The sequence below is a fragment of the Hylaeus volcanicus genome, chromosome 4 (assembly GCF_026283585.1).
Source record: "Hylaeus volcanicus isolate JK05 chromosome 4, UHH_iyHylVolc1.0_haploid, whole genome shotgun sequence".
NCBI lineage: Eukaryota > Metazoa > Arthropoda > Insecta > Hymenoptera > Colletidae > Hylaeus > Hylaeus volcanicus.
In genome coordinates, this window is record NC_071979.1 from 18,372,204 (window position 1) to 18,388,825 (window position 16,622).

General features: G+C 40.3%; 1 protein-coding gene across 4 annotated transcripts in view; it reads left to right on the top strand.

Annotated features, from left to right (window-relative positions):
• Positions 1–387: 387 nt before the first annotated feature.
• LOC128875378 (teneurin-a) overlaps positions 388–16,622 on the top strand; it is a 770,168-nt gene continuing 753,933 nt past the window's right edge. For all 4 annotated transcript variants that reach the window (XM_054120900.1, XM_054120902.1, XM_054120903.1 and 1 more), the window contains exon 1: positions 388–1,669. The gene's annotated coding sequence lies outside the window, so the exon portion shown is untranslated. The remainder of the gene's footprint in view (positions 1,670–16,622) is intronic.

The window sequence follows — 16,622 nt, forward strand, 5'->3', positions numbered from 1 at the left end:
TGAAGAAAGAGCAAAGGAAAGGAAGGGTACGGTGTAGGAGTTGGAAGGTTTCTTCCTTTTCAAGCTCCCGCGTAGTCGGGGCGATAGCGGGAACCGTTGCGCGGCAAAAGTAAAACGAAGAGGAGAGAGGCGAGAGCGCGCGGGCTACGCGAAAGAGCGGAATGGAGCAGAATGGAGCAGAACGGCTGAGCGCGAGACGCGTAGGTACACGTACACGGGTAGCTGCCGTCTATATTTTATATCCGGTACACGAGAAATGTCGCTAGGGCGCAGACTCGAGGCAATCGGGGTCGGTCGGCTCGCCAGTTACTTTTCGCGATCCACCGTGGCCGCTCTGCCGCGGCGCAGGTATACAGGTCGAACGGTCAGCGGGAGTCAGTCAGTCTCACGACGGATAGGGATAAGGGTGAACGTTGCGCACGGGACGGCTGGGAGCGTGCCGCGGGTACTCGAGAGTGACAGATGAAATCGCAGCAGCGAGCGAACGGTAACTCGTGACGGAATAGACGCACATCCAGAACCTATAGGAGGAGTCACGAGACGAGAGACGAGGTGTCTCGAAACGGAGACGCACAGCGAACCGTCACCTTGCCGATTCCACTCCAGGCTGCATCTGCCGCACGAAAGCACAGCTTGCGCACTGTTACGCCACGTTACCGAGCCACTTGCGCGAAACGCTGAACTGAGCCGCTCGGTCATCCCTGCCGAGTCAGTCGAGAGCTTTCGTGCCGAGTGTTTACGTCGTCGCGCGGGCCAAACACGCGCGCTCCTGCTGGCTCCCCGTTGCGAGCTGGTTCGTTTCGCGTCTATCCCCTTCCGGTGTCTCTCTCGCCCAGCCCCCGTCGATCGCGTCGAATCAGCTGACGTCGATCTCACGGCACTTAGTCGCGTGTCGCAATCCGTTTTATCGCCATCGTTCGTCGCGTTCCATCAGCGATCGTGCGTAGATCGCGATCGTGCTTGCTCCTTCCGCGACGTTACGTGTCCAGGAGCCCCGAAACTCGCGGGAACCGAACCTTCGCGTGACACGCGATCGCCTCGCGCGCGTAAAGGTCGTAATACAGGACTCGGTGTGCTTTGCGAGGGATCGAGGATTTTGGGGTAGATCCGGGCTTAGCAAAGGTACATTGCGTGGAGAAAAAACTTGAGAATTCCTGTTTCCCGAAAACACAGTGCGAAGATAAAGGATTTTGTCTGTGGAATACCGGAAACCTAGTCCAAGGGATCGATGATTCGTGTTAGCTGAACGAGGTAAAGGATCGAGGATTTGATCGAGCTCTGCATCAGTCGATGACATAGTGTGCATCCGTGTTGGTTGAAGACACAGTGCGCCAAGCTGAGAGATCGCGGATTCGGTAAAGTGCAGTGCTCTAGAAAGATCCACGGAAGTTGCTTCTTGACAGATCTCGCGTCAGTGACGAAAGGGTGTGCGATCGCCTCGTGTTCATCGACAGAGGAATTGCCGTCTTCTTCGTGGTCGTTCTGAACAGTTACTGTCACCCCGGGGTAGCCAGTGACAAACGCGTGGAAGTACGAGTCGTTTGATCAAGCTTGGTGGACCGTCGCGCGGCAAAGTGACTTCCGCAAAGTGCAACGACGACAACACCATACAACCACGCGACGTGATCGTCAGCATCAATGACAAGCGGAACCAGGGCATCGAATTGAGGTGAGTGTCAGTCCCGATCGACGCCGTAAACGTTGCTGCTCGAGGATCACTTCGGTCGACTAGGAGAACGCGATCGACTTGCTGGTTGTCAGGGCTCGAACGCGGGATTTCATTAGAGAACGGTTTGCGACGCAGTCACGTTAATGGCAGGGGAAAGTCGGGAGAATCAAATTATAATAGACTGAAGGGAAAGGGTCTCTCTCTAGGGCTGTACATAGGAAGGAATAGAATTGTGGCCAACTGCTAGATGACGCTGCGTCACATGGTACGTCTTTGACGTTCTGTTTTTTGGCGGGTAACGGTTAACTCTTTGCGCCCAAGTTTCATTTAAATGTACACTGAATTCGATGGAATGCTAGAAGTTTGGCGAGTTGCGATGTGAGAAGGGAAGGAAGTTTCGTACGTAAAGGGAGATAATGATATTCAACTAGATATCGCATACATACAGTTAGTCTCATAAATATTCATACTTTCTACGACTATTAAAGAAATCTGTCTAAATTAAATGATAGGTTTCATATTTTCAAATAAATGTTTCATCATAAATGTGTATATGAATAAACTTTACACTTGCATGTATTAATAATGACATATTTGTTTGAAAATATCAAACCTGTCATTTAATTTAAACAGATTTCTTTAATGGACATAAAGGTACGAATATTTATGGAACTGACTGTATATGAATGTCAATCTGTAGTGAACTCAATCTCAATCTTTAACTAACTGTTCGGTTAAATTTTAAATGATTCTAACAGAAAAAGAGTAGTGAATAATAGTACTACCACTTAAAGATACAGTATTTTTTGTAATCGATCCATGGTAATAGAATCTCTATGGCTATTTTGGGTTATGACAATATAAAAACTGACTCCAAAGCATTTTCCAAAATAGATTTTCATTTTATTTACGTTCCACTAGCTAGATAAAGTAGTAGCTTACTTTTATTACCGCAACCCATCGGCCTCCATTTACGACTGGCAGACGCAACCCCCTACATCAAAGACAAAGAGGATTTTTACCGGTTGGTCAAGTTTTTCCCTAGATTCTGAGCAATCTGCAATGAAGTTCCTGGCGCACCGTTTTTCTCCCAGCTACTGCAGGATTAGTTGAAGATTAAAACCAGTATGTTTTGTAAATAGCGTTATTTTTCTTGCCGGATAGCACATAAATACTGCAAACCTACTTTACTCGAGCCAGATAAAATCTATTTAAGTTTGTCGCTATCGTAGCAGTACCTGAAATAGATTCAAACAGAATTTATACTAGTACTAAATAGGCTTAAACTATTCGAACATCAACATAGATTTAATCTATTTTGACCCATTTTCTAAATTCTAGAGTACTTAATATAAATATAAATTTTAATAAATATTTGTAAATACTAGTTCTATAATACATTACAGTACTGATTTATAAACTATAACACGAACCTTTTTCCATATACAGAAAATTCATTTCATGGATGATTTTTGATACCAACAGAAAACAATATTATTGGAGAATAATTGATATTACATGCAGATGATATTCACCGTTTTTGCAAGCTTTTTGCCAGTTGGAAACACAGCATCATCTTTCCATTTTGATATTACTAATTACCACATTTCCGAGGCTCTCAATTTTGTTCCAATTTCATTAGTGAACGCTCTTCATGGCGAAATGTGACAATTGCGACCTGAGTTTCGAAGAAAAGTTTACCGTAGATTGATATTATTCATACATTGACGTGATCAATTCTGAAAGTGACATTCTTCGCTTCATATGGTCATTACTCATACATGATTGATTTAAATATTAACATTAGTTATTACATATTAATCGTGCGATTGATATCTTTCTAGTTGACAGAACATTACAGTATATCTTGCAATTAAATTTTTATAGACGAGCGACTTGCAATTGGCGCTTCTGGCAACGGAGGCTGTTTTACAGAAAAATTGAAAAAAACTTGAAAATATTTCAATGAAAAACAAACTTCGAGCTCGCCTTTCGTTGTCTTCATTTGTCTCATTTTTCACAACATAGATTGTTCGCATCTAGATATCCCCCAATTAATTCGAGAAAAGTCACATAACCTGAAAGCATTAACCATTGTCGTATTCTACTTTTAACTAGTTCGTTTGATTATCTATATAATTATATATATAATCTATATAACTATCTATATAATTGTATTTTTCACTCTCGGTACACATGAGCGTAAAATTGAATTCAGCGAAATTAAAAGTAAATTAACTTAATTTTGAATATTTATTGGTCGTCCTGTTCTACTTTTGGTCAAATTTCGGAGTCGATTTCGATGAATGAGTCTAACTGAAAATCAAATACGTGTATTTATACCGAAAACGAAATAAACGTACGAAAAATATATTGACTCGAATATCTCGAGTGCAGAAACTTTTTTTCTCAAATGTAGAGCCACTCGAAAAATTTGGAAACCACTGATATAGACGCAAATAATCCACTTACGAGATTGATATACATCATGGTAGTCTCGAGTTATTCGTAAAACGCAATTCACTTTTATTAGAGTATACACGGCCAATTTCCAGCGACATAGCATCGTTTCGCAGAACGATAAGTCACCCGCCACTTTTAATACGCGTCAATATTGCATGGTAACGTACGGAGCGTTGGTTTTATTGGCCCAAATTGACATATTTTTTACTGTAAATTTCATTTGAATATTTCGCTCGATGTTATTTCGTAATTTTTATAACCTGCTGCAATGATGTATAATTTAATGAAAACATCAAAAGCTAATAATAGTTATCCAGTGGAAATAAATAGTCCGCTAATAAATTTAACTCGATACGAGAACTGACCGTAACTGAATTCTCGAAATGGAACGTTGAATGGCAAGTGAAGCACTTTATCATCTCGTTTTAAATCTATTATGCAGTAGATTTAATCTTTCCAGCGTTTGTTTTGAAAATTATAGTTCATCGATGGGTAAGCATTTGATTCGAATAATAGATAACAAATAAAACCAACCCACAACAATTCATTTCTGACATTTATTTGATCTAACAATTGAATCTTTAGAAATTTAGTGACATGTTTTATTCTATTATTCTTATTTCAATTTTGATTTAAACATTATTGGATGAAATACTACGGCTAGAAAGAAAATATTTTTCAGATACTACGGTAATCAGATTATTTATATATTTGTTACACGTGTTTCAATGATCGTGTTTGTATTTTTTAAGTACAAACAATAAAATAAATGTAAAGCATATAGGTGTGTGTGTGAAGCTTTACGTGTGTCTATGTGTGTATATAGATAACTATATTATTTTTGATAATTGTACATGTTCTTGAGTCTGGCATATTAAACTTCCTTATCGGCCTAAAATTTGTGTTAAGATGCTTGGAACAGACACTGCTTCTTAACAAAGGCCTCAGAACTTGTAGTGAGCTGTCGGAAGAAGCGTTTAAACTAAACCAGTCTGACGAGATTACCTCTAGGTGAGGTTTACTCGGTGTGTAATACAGTCCAATAGACTTTCTCATAACAAGAGACATTGTACAATCACTTTAACATGTTATCATTCGCGTAATTCGATCGATAAGAATAATTAATTGAACATTCTTGATTATTCAATCAGAATATTTTATTAATACGGTACATTCACATCGATCAGTTATCGATTACCGATTTCCAATGATAGATTCAGTTTTTTAGATTAATCAATCGTTGTCGCGACAAAAGACAGACTCGTTTCTGTTAACAATCGCGCGCCGTTTCTTTGCTAACGAAAGAACAGAAGTTGATCTTCCGTCTGACCTGAAAAGAAGCAATTTGTCCAAGCAGTACCTTTGTCCACACATGTAGACATTACGGTGAACTGTCCGTGAACAACGAAGACGGATACGACGTTCTTTCGTTGAAACCTCGCGTGGGTGGATGTGTTTCTTACTCGGTCGCGTTAGTAATATTTTCAACAAACGCTGCTAATTGGAGGGTTATAGCGAACTCCTCGCGGAAACTCAAGTTTCACAGTCGTCGTTATTTACAGTTTTATCGAAAGTTCTGGAATCTCTGGCCTTGTTGGCACGATTACTCCTCCGAGGGTAGATTAAATATACAAATGTAATAGAAATTAACTATGCTCGGGATAGTCGAAGTTCCCAGCGTTCCTCCTTCATATTTCCATAATTGAGAGGAAAATGCAAGCGGCACTGTTTTAGATCCTGAACGAGTCGTAAGTATCCCGAGAGAAGTTGAACGTTCCGTTTTAAATACTTAACAAACTTGAAAATGATATTTTATCGTTAACCAAGAGCTTCTGATAGTCCATCCACTTTTCATCCCTTTCAATCATCTACACGGTAAATTGAAAATATTCATTGAACCCCTTTAGGTACTGGGAATCGTCCGATAAATTCGAAAATAAAATTGTATTGATATTCGAAGCATGCTCGCGATATCTCTTCATTCTCTATTTTTGCCATTTCATCTCGGTTAATGCAAAAAACTCTTCGGCGCGGTTGGAAAAATTCGCTTGGAATTAATATTTGCCAAGCATGCAAAGCGTTCAACACGTTACGGGTCGAGAATAGTTAAACTGTTGAATTGCTGGAGGGATTCTTGTACACGGTGCTTCAACGATACTTCGGTTTCATTTAACACGATGGTTTTTATTCCGATTTTCCTACGTTTCCATTAAATATTTTTAGAGGAAGACAAAGTTATTTTTTTTACACTTGGACAATAATATTTTTGAAGGTGCAGCCTTTATTCATCTCATTGTATTTCTATAATTGGAAACCATCGTCATAGAGGATGGTAACGTTATTTCAGTTTATGTCGGAAATGGACAATCACTCCCACAAGTCAACATATATTCGTATAATATGCATAGCATGAAACGCTAAAGTAAACGGAGAATGCATGCTGTTGTAAGTTTGTTTGCATTTACCTCGAGGGACTGACGAAACATTACCATAGAAATAGAGACAATTTTTCAAATTCTAACAACGTTAAACAGTAAACGTACCCCTTTTATTTACGAGAGGTATTCAAATATAATTCGGATTGTTTTTGCACCGCTTTATTGAGGACAGATAAAAATACTAATGGATTGCCTTATATTTCTATGTAGGATCCTTCAACAGAAATACATTTTCTCCTTCAAATAGAAAGCTTTCTGATCCCACAATTGAAAATAGAATTTAGCTGCTTCAAACAAGTAACGTCTGCCACCACAATCACGTAGCAGAATGAAGATAACTACGAGATCGAATTATAAGACATTTCATGTGCAACAACCTAATATCACCAATAAAGTTGTGTACAAAAATTCCAATTTATATTTAAATGACCCTCGTACAATAATTGGACCAATTCATATGAATGTTTCCAAAATAGTAGAAAAACGTATTTTAAATTTCCCCCAAGAAGAATCTTTAAACCCTGTCAGTCCCAAGGCGATATCTCACAAGGATATCTCGAGATCGCTCGAGGTGCCATGACGAACGACCCAAGCAATCATCATCGATCCTACGGATGATCGATCACGCGCTCCGCGAACAATGAAACGACTATCGTTATTCCGTTCCGCGAGGATGCGCTCGCCGCGTCCCGATGATCCCAACTTCTTAAGTAACCCCCGCATCTGGAGGCATTATGCCGCCGCGACTCAATTTCGTTGTCGTTTCACGTGTCCATACAAACGTCCGGGAGACATCCGACCCGCCCGTGTACACTCCCCGGATGCGTGTGCGTGCATGCGCCGCAAAGTGGAGTCCTATGCAAATATGCTGAAAGCATACCCGGAACGTTCGCGGAGTTTTAACGCGCTACTTAACCGCGCGTTACGTGCGCCGACAGATCGATTTACCTACACCGTCTCCTAGCCCCTAGCTTGCATGCATCCCCTTCGTCTCTCTTCTTCGCGATCACCGACCTGTTCAATGAAATTTCATTGTCGTAACGCGGTTCATTAGCGATCCAGGCTAGTTGGAGTCGCGTGTATTGTTGGCGATCGCTTTCAACCGAAACGACGCTGGATGAAGATGGTTAACGCGGATGAAGTCTCGTGTTAACGTGCAGGGATACGGGTTCTTGTCTTTGGGTCATTGTTGCGTGTTCCAGATACTAGGACAGATCGAACCCTTCGAGGTCTAATAAGGGAGTGTACTAGACATTTATTTTAATACTATTTTTCAAATCTCTACACATGGTTTGAACAGTACTGTTTCGGTATTTGGATAAATCTACGTTAAGTATATTTGAAATGATAGTGGAGAAGATCAGGGATAATTTTTCGCTAAATGTTCATGTAAGAGAACTATACAGGTGATTCGATAAATGCTCCTTCGTAGTTCCTTAATGGAGGCTAAGTTGTCCGAATCTAAATGTTAGAAATTGATTAGTGGATCCACTTTCTTCTCCCAAGGTTAACCTATTATTGACTGAAGCACATCGTCGAGCACAGCCCTCCGCGAAGCAAAATGGAATTGGCGGAGTCGTTTCCTACTTGACCTTGATTGGAACGGCTGTAAGGGTTGGGAAGCATCGAGTTCCGTTTATTTTTGGGACATTCAATATTTTAGCCTTCACTATTTCTGTATCGTTATTGTATTGAACGTTCAATCTCTTCATCGCTACCGATTCGTTTCTTCATCGACACTCAGCCTCTAACAATAAGCACCCGCCAAGTCGTTTCATTCCACCCTTCTGTTCGTTCCTTCTATCACTGCTCATAAATTGTGCCACATTCTCCATACCAGTTTCATTGTGTTTTTCGTACGTTCAATACCATCGTAATGATTACGATGCTGTATTGTCGATAATATATACAATGCTATTTGTAAATAAAGTATTAGGGGGACCAGAAAGAAATGTCTATTCTGCAAATATCAGTTTATCGTATACCAATTGATTTTTATCGACCAGGTATTGAAAATTTGTACACTAGATAGCAAAAGGCTGTTACTAACGAGGCTGATTACATAATTGATTAAAAGCAAAAACTTGTTATAGATTTACCTGTTTGAATTTAATGTAAAAGAAACGACATTATTTTCTGGCCCCCCTAATAATTATTCACAGACAACACCTGTAATCACGTCTTTGCCGCGAGTTTCTTTTGGATATGAATAAAATTCACCTTCGTTGTTGGAAAATCGATACGAGCATCCCCTTGGCAGAATTTTAACCCACACGATGGGGGCGGCAGGAGGGCGTAGGGTCGCCGTGAATTGAAATTCGTAATACGCGCCGGATGTAAAACTTGCCAGAGGTTCGTGTTAGACTCGGGCACGTAAAAAGCACTTCCGTGCCGGCTGTAAAGCTGCACATAGAATGCGTTACGGTCATTTACGTCAATCGTACGGCGCATCTCAGGTGTTTAACGTTCAGCTCCGCCGAATTGTTACGGAACCCGGGCGTCCATTGTGTCAGCGAGTATGAAACGTGTTAAACTAACCGCCAACATCCATTAAAATTAATGGGTATTGAATAGCGGAGATGGCCCGACGAGATGATAAGGGATGTACTGGAAGTCGAATGAAGTGCTACGTCCTCGACGAGCCTGAGCGCCTGGACGAATCACTGAATCTCTCTCAGTCCTCGATTCGAACTGTCTCTCGATCGAAAAAGTGTTTTACGGGAACATTGGAATGGTGCATCCTGAAACATAGTTTTGCTACGAGATAAAATATCCTCCAATGCTTTTTTCATCGAACCAGTTCTTATAAACATATATATATCACGCTAGAACTCCAGGCCACGAGTAATTAGAACGAGCAAATGATTACGACGCCTTTTTCCGCGCGAACTACCCCTCTATCTGTCCCGGCCACCTCTGCCACCCTTTCCTCCGGCGGCGCGGACGGTATCCAATACCCATTAATTTTAATGATGAACGCGGTCAGTTTAACACGTCCTGGACTCATTGTAGCAAGCTTGTGGGCAATAAATCATACGCCCTTGTCACTGAAAAGTGCATGACTCAGATAAGTGCGCGGGCGTTATTTGTTACACCCCCGGCTGCCTATCCAGTTGCCTCCCTTCTTTACATCCTGCCTACTTGTACGTGAACAGACGTACACAGACGCATTCACGTCATGCATTACAGTTAGGGAACACGATATCGTTCCGAAGCGCGATCAGAATACCCGCCGGTTATCTAGCCTGCCAATAGAGATAACGTTTGAAAGAGTTCCACGAACCAATTTCTTTATTTTCTCTCCACTTTTTCCCGCCTAAACCCCCAGTATTCGATCGTTTCTGGTGCCACCCAGAAGAAAACATCGCGATAGCGAAGCACGTTTGTCCAGCAAAATGGCAGAGGCGTTTATATTCTCATCAATTAGGCGCTGTTGGCGGTAAACACATTTGCCTTGTTAGGACTGCTGCCTAAATTGGACTGTTATCCGATGAATACTTTATGTACAAGGATCCTTCAAACGCAAACCGGAACTTTCGTACAGAAAATTTAATGGTGATAGATACAAATACAAATGGAGTGCCTTATCTTTCTAGGTAGGTTCCTTTAACAGAAATACATTTCCTCCATTAGATAGGACATTCCCATCATCATCATTCCAGACCCTCGTACTTTTATTTTCGCAAATAAGTTCGCTATAACGTTAAACTATTAACATCCAACCTCTTCGTCGCTAGCGATTCGTGGCTATTAACTATTTAGATAAATTCAATTGAAATGTACTATCTCGTTTCAAATTTTATCCGAAATTTGGCCCAACAGAAAATATTGCCCACCACTGTCCTGTACACATACGGTTGGGGTTTGATCCTGTCGATCGTCTTGGCAATATCGCGATCGGAAGTTGAGGGTATTTCGTCGAAGCGATTTCAACTCGAGCAGGATTAATTGTACTCGGCATGATTTCCTCATTACCCGTGACGCGCAGAATATACGTTCTCCGGGCGATGGAAATCCAAAATCAGTACACATCAGCCGTGGAAACGTCAAGCCGTCAGTTACGGCCGTGGCGCGCCCGTCGGCTCGTATTGGTGTATACAAGTTGTTAAAATCAAACGCATACGTCGCAATTGACGTTTCTCCGCGCAACGAAATCTGTTTAGTTTAGCTAGTTGCTGCGGATTGTTAAACTTCCACATAATTGTATTAGTCCCGCGGAAATGGCGGAAGTTTGCGGCAATATCGCGACCGTTTCAACTCCATGCTTGGATTCTCACGCTTCGTGTTCGTTGATCATCGAGGAATAAGCAGACATTCTTACAAATTTACGGGGTAGAACACTAGAACCTGCAACAATTTATTTGCTTGGAAATAAAGAACATACTAGAGATAAATGTTGAATGTGTTCCGAAAATATTTAAATTTAAATACCGCGTTTAAATTACCGTATGCCTCCACCGAATACGTCGACACTCATTTCTTATCTCTCTGTTTCTTTGAACGAAAACAAACATTTGAACGGTAACGGATCTGTCCAATATATATATATATGTATTTATTTTTTTATTTATTTATATACATATGTATGCAATTTTAAACAGACAGTACGATTCTAAATCTCGAAAGCAACGCGTGTATCATTCGAGACGAAATGAAAGTTATTATGCGAATTAATCTCGTCTTTTTATCAAGCGAATTCCGTACCCTCTAATCGTATTCTCAATTTCAGAATGATACACAAAGATTTAATTTTTTTACAAGTACATGCATTCCTAAGACGTAATTGTAGTTTGATCTCAATAACCTCAGAACGCGGAGAACATATGTTTCCTGGAAAAAAACACGGAAAATGAGGGAAAGATTTGCAAAGTACGTGGAAAGCATTAATATCGCTAATATCCTGGTGTATCGATTTCAGTGGCCGTGGCCGCACGCTATGCAACGATGAACACGCGATAAACCGCACACATTGTGAAAAAGTGTTTTCTGCTCAAGTATTGAAATTACGCTAATTACCATGGACAGCCAGATTACAAGTACCCAATTACGTAAAAACATCGAGTATATCTCTCTATCGTGTGTACACAGGAGCCAATTCACGCTGTAGCCTAGAGTGATTCTGAATTTTTTTTTTATCCACTGTTTGCATAGATAGATACACGTATCGCGAACACTACCTATCGAAAAACACTCTAGCTTCCATAATATTTTTTCGATACCGTGACAAAGCTTTTATACAACAGCAATTTGCAGTTAATTAGTCAGTGTATTTATTCCGATATCAGAAATTAAGTTAAAATCTTTGGTATTCGACGCTGGAGGGCAATTTTACAATTCTAAAATAGAAAAGTATGATATGATGCGAATCCTTTACGCCTCGAAAGCGCAGAACCTGTGCTACGATCTTGGAATCTCGTTGGAATCCCTCTCCAAATGCGTACCGAATCCCCTTCATTGTTTTTCAATTCTAACCTCGTGAGAGCTAACCCAGATCTGATACTGCTTCTAATAGGTATCAAATCCTTTTTATCGTCTTTCAATTCTGACTCAGTGTGAGCTAATCCAAATCTGCTATCGTTCCTAAAACGCAACAAATCTTCTTTATCGCCTTCAGTCCTGGCCACGTGTTACCTGGAATATTATCGTGTTAGTGGTAAAGTATGTACGTTTGCTGTACGATTTCTCACCAAAGAGACCAGTTGACTAAATCCAGGAGTAAGCTTCCAATAAATCTCTGCATCTGTAGAGCTACTCAACGACAAATCCATCGTCCAGGAGGATGCATACTGCAGGATATGAAGCAACAAGTATTGTTAGAAACAATCACATAAAGTCTTTCAATGACTCCTATGTAGACCAAATACATTTAAACTCTCACCACGAAAAAAAAGGCAACCACCTACATATTCGATAGTTCACATAACCCTTTGCACCACAGACTTATCAGTCCCATGTCGCGTTACACCATCGAATCATTGATCCACAAAATATTACTCCCGGTAGACCATCATCATCGCGGATTTATCGTCCATTTATTCGTCCGATGGATCGCAAAAAGTGTCATGAGGTGAAACGAGCGCGGTTATCGCGCGACATTTTCGCGGTTAGGCGCTTAGCGAGCGTAGTCGTTGCATCGTGTTCGATGTTGTCATCGGAATTTCCTGCGATGCTCGAGCAAGGTGATGCTCCTATTTCCTTGTTCGTCTCGCGGTGGTGACTCGTATGACACAGCGCAACGGCACGGGTATAACTCTCGGTATGTAGGCCACCAGAGGCGGAGGTCCCGACATCCTGAGGGATAAATCACTGTGCGAGCACGCGCGCGATAAGCCATGCCTGTTTTGCATCGGCCGTAAAAGTTGAGCAGTTTTCGACTCGTTTTCGACTCCGCCGAGCTCGTCTTTTTTCATTCACGCGAGGCGAAAAGTCAGGCGTGGATAGCTGCAGCGTCCGTTGGTCGTTCACCGCGAATCGATTCATCGAGAATCGTTGACGGAGGATAAAAGTGTATCTTCCAGTCGCTTAGACAGGATAATCTTAACCAGGGATTGGATAAATCTATTCACTTTTATCAGTGGGAGTTATTCGTGTGCTATCGAACTCTACGTTCACTTCCTTTCTGCTTTAAGAACATTCATAGCTCAACTGTCTGTAAAAGTTTGGATATAACACTTATATTTCATAAGATTAATGAATATCCCGAAATTGGTACTTTATTAAGAGTGACAAAGTAAGGCAAACTTTGAAATGGACACATAAAATACCACTAATCCCAATTTAGAAAGAGCATTACTATTTTATCCTGAATCTACTAGTCGGAATCATCAGTAGAATTTAGCAGCGCTTGCCACAAACTTGACGCAATCTGTTTAAACCAATTATGTACTAATGATCTATCGAGTAATTAGAGACTGTTCAAACGATTAATAGTGCCACGTCTAATGTAATGCCTGTTAGATAAGCCATATCGACGCAATTAACTAATAGGTCCTGGACCAAGCACTCTATATATCAAAAATATTACTAAAATATCAAGTGAATTCATTATTTAATAATATCAAAAGCAGTTTGAACATATAGTAAGGAATTAGAATTGAATTTTACTTTAAAAATGTGTCAACAATGTTCATTTGTTAAAACGATCACCAAAAAGCAAAGTTCGAGAAGTCACAGAAGAAGCAAACCATAATTTAAGTAGAAATAGCGAGCAATGGTCAGACATGCCAGATCATGCCGCCCTCAATCGCGTGCTTACCACTAGAATATTTATCATCGTTTTTTCTTAATAACGAGGGTCCGTATCGACAAATTTTATTTCACAGATTCGATGTAGTTTTCTACGGGAAATCACCTCAATTTTTGACTTGCTGTGTATGATGCGCTGCTCGATTGAAATTCCTCTTGAAACGGTAACGGTATCGTTTTTGTGAATCACGATTTTCAATCCGTTTCGTCGTAACGAGCGTTATTGATTTCAGAATAAAGCTCCGCTTGTAGGCTTTGGTTAGGTAATCGATTGGCAAATTTGGAAACGTGAATCGTATTTTAGGTGATTTGGACGGGAAAGTATTGACGTAAAAAAAACTGGGTTAAAACAGGATTTAACCAGGGACGAATTATCGTCGTTTTCGGAGGCAGCCATACATTGGCCATAATTTTAGCGAAACGGTCTCGTACGCACGAGGAGCATACAGAATTTACGTGTGGATTACGTAATAGTTTCGGCTGTCACTCGCATGTCAATCGAATGCGTATCGACTCGCATGACTGGTTAAATATTAATGGACGAAAGTGCTTCGCCCGCGGCAACGGAAGCGGAATAATGCCAAATTTCGAATTCCACATAATTTCGTTGGGAATAGTCAACGTATAGTAGAGTATTTGTACGAGGAGAGTGACCGAAAGTCAAAATAGTAAGTCGATATGCAAAATTAATTTTTAATTAATACGTTGCGACGCTTCTGCAGGCCCCATTCAAGTCCAAAATAAGAGTTTTGGCTGCGCAGGAGAGTTGTTCTCAGTGTATCAAAATGAAAGCAAAATTTATACACATGTATGCTGTGATAAAGTTCAAGTTTCGATAATAATTTAACGCAAGATTAAACGCTTAAGTAATTTATTTCGGCTTAACATCAACTGCCGGGACGTGTTGGACTACCTCTGTAAACGAAACATTGGTATCAGTTTAAACAGCGAAATCAGCATACCGCTATATTGTATTGATTAGTATACTCAGTGTGTAATCATGTCGTTGTTAATTATCGGTTAGCTGTCGATTTTGTTGTATAAATTGCGTTGATCGAACGCAGTCGCGGTGAATGTATTTGTTAGGGGTGGAACCGAATTTAGGCGAAATTAAAGTACAAACTAATCGTTGGTATTGCGACCAGGTTGATAATCCTATACGTTTAATCATAATTATCGATTAGATCGTCTGTTTTTCTCCTGAATTAATTCCGGATGGATAGTACTAGATATATAGTTTTGTTAATATTTCAAATTGTAGTTTTCTCTAAAGTATTTTTATTAGGGGGGGGGGCAGAAAGTAATGTCGTTTCTTTTACACTAAATTAAATCACTTAAATTTATAACAAGTTTTTATTTTTTAACTGTTACGTAATCGCCCTCGCTACCAACAACCTACAACCGTTTGCTATCAAGTGTTCAAATTTCCAATGCCAGATTGATAAAAATTAATTGGTACACAATGAAGTTAGAAATGATAAACAAGTGTTGACATTCGCAGAAATGACATTATTTTTTCGTCCCCCTTACATAATCTCCAATAGAATAACATTTTTATTTGCTTTCTTGAATCCTTCTAGAGCATAGCATAGGAAAATGTGAAGCTCGTGACCATTTTACAGACAAATTTTTCACGTTTCTTCCGAAACCGTCTGGCACGTCGCAAATGCAGCATGACTAAAAGAAATATTGATTACACTGTTACGCTCGTTCGGAAGAACTTTTCAGGCTAAGACGTAAGCCAGATATTTCTCAAGCATTAGAGCGCCAGGCGCGCGTTTACCTTCGCTCCTTATAGCGCGCCCTGTCAGACGTCTACTTCGCGATTCTTTGTTGCCCTTAACGGTCTTCTGTTTCGGAATTTTTTGCACGCTTCGTTGCATATGTATGAAGACATTACGCGAAGGGGGCGTTTTAATATCACGTGCACGGCCGACGTCTGCATAATTTATAGATGATCTTGAAGGGAAGCGAAATGGGTCATGTTGGGAATACACGTGTCGCGACAAATGCGCGGTTACCAAAGAATATCTCTCATGCTCTAGAATTCTAAATAATGGAACACCGTGAGATGTGGGATACTCAAATTTAAACACGTGGATATATACACTTTAAGGCGTACCTTGTAATATTTGTGAACTGTTTTAAAAGGGATGAGACTATCTGGATCAAGAATCAGACGAACTTTGTCATTTCTGACGTTCCTCCATGTTGTTGGGTCGTCTACCTTGGCACGCCGCACCAATAATGTTCTAGACCCGATCCAATTACTCTTCAATTAAGTTCCACTCATCGTTTCGATCACCTTGTTTCCATAAAACTTTATTGTTGACTGTACGTGAAGCGACTCCCGCGTCTCTTATAGACTTTTATTCGCGATACGAGCTCAAGCCCTCTCAAACGTTCGCGGAAATTATATCAAACGATGGATCGATGCGCGTCGATCACGTAAGGATCCCAAAGATCTGATTTGATTCTTGTACGTTGATAATTAAATTACTTTGATCAAACTTTAGGTCTTACAAGGAATAATAAATATTCATTGACCTTACGTAAATTTTCCTTGCATTTTGCGAACGTTTTTGATCATGACCACTAATACCGAGTACTGACCAAAATAATAAAATTCTAAAGCTGAACATCGCAAATTTGTTTCGTTAGGGCGAAGATAAAAATTAAAAATATGCTTTGAAATATCAATGTTGTGAATATGTACTTGTAAATATGTACTGTATAAAATAAAAAGATTTTCATAATTTCTTCACAACCAGGAATAGAATTTGAAGTGACGTGAATTCACGTCAACG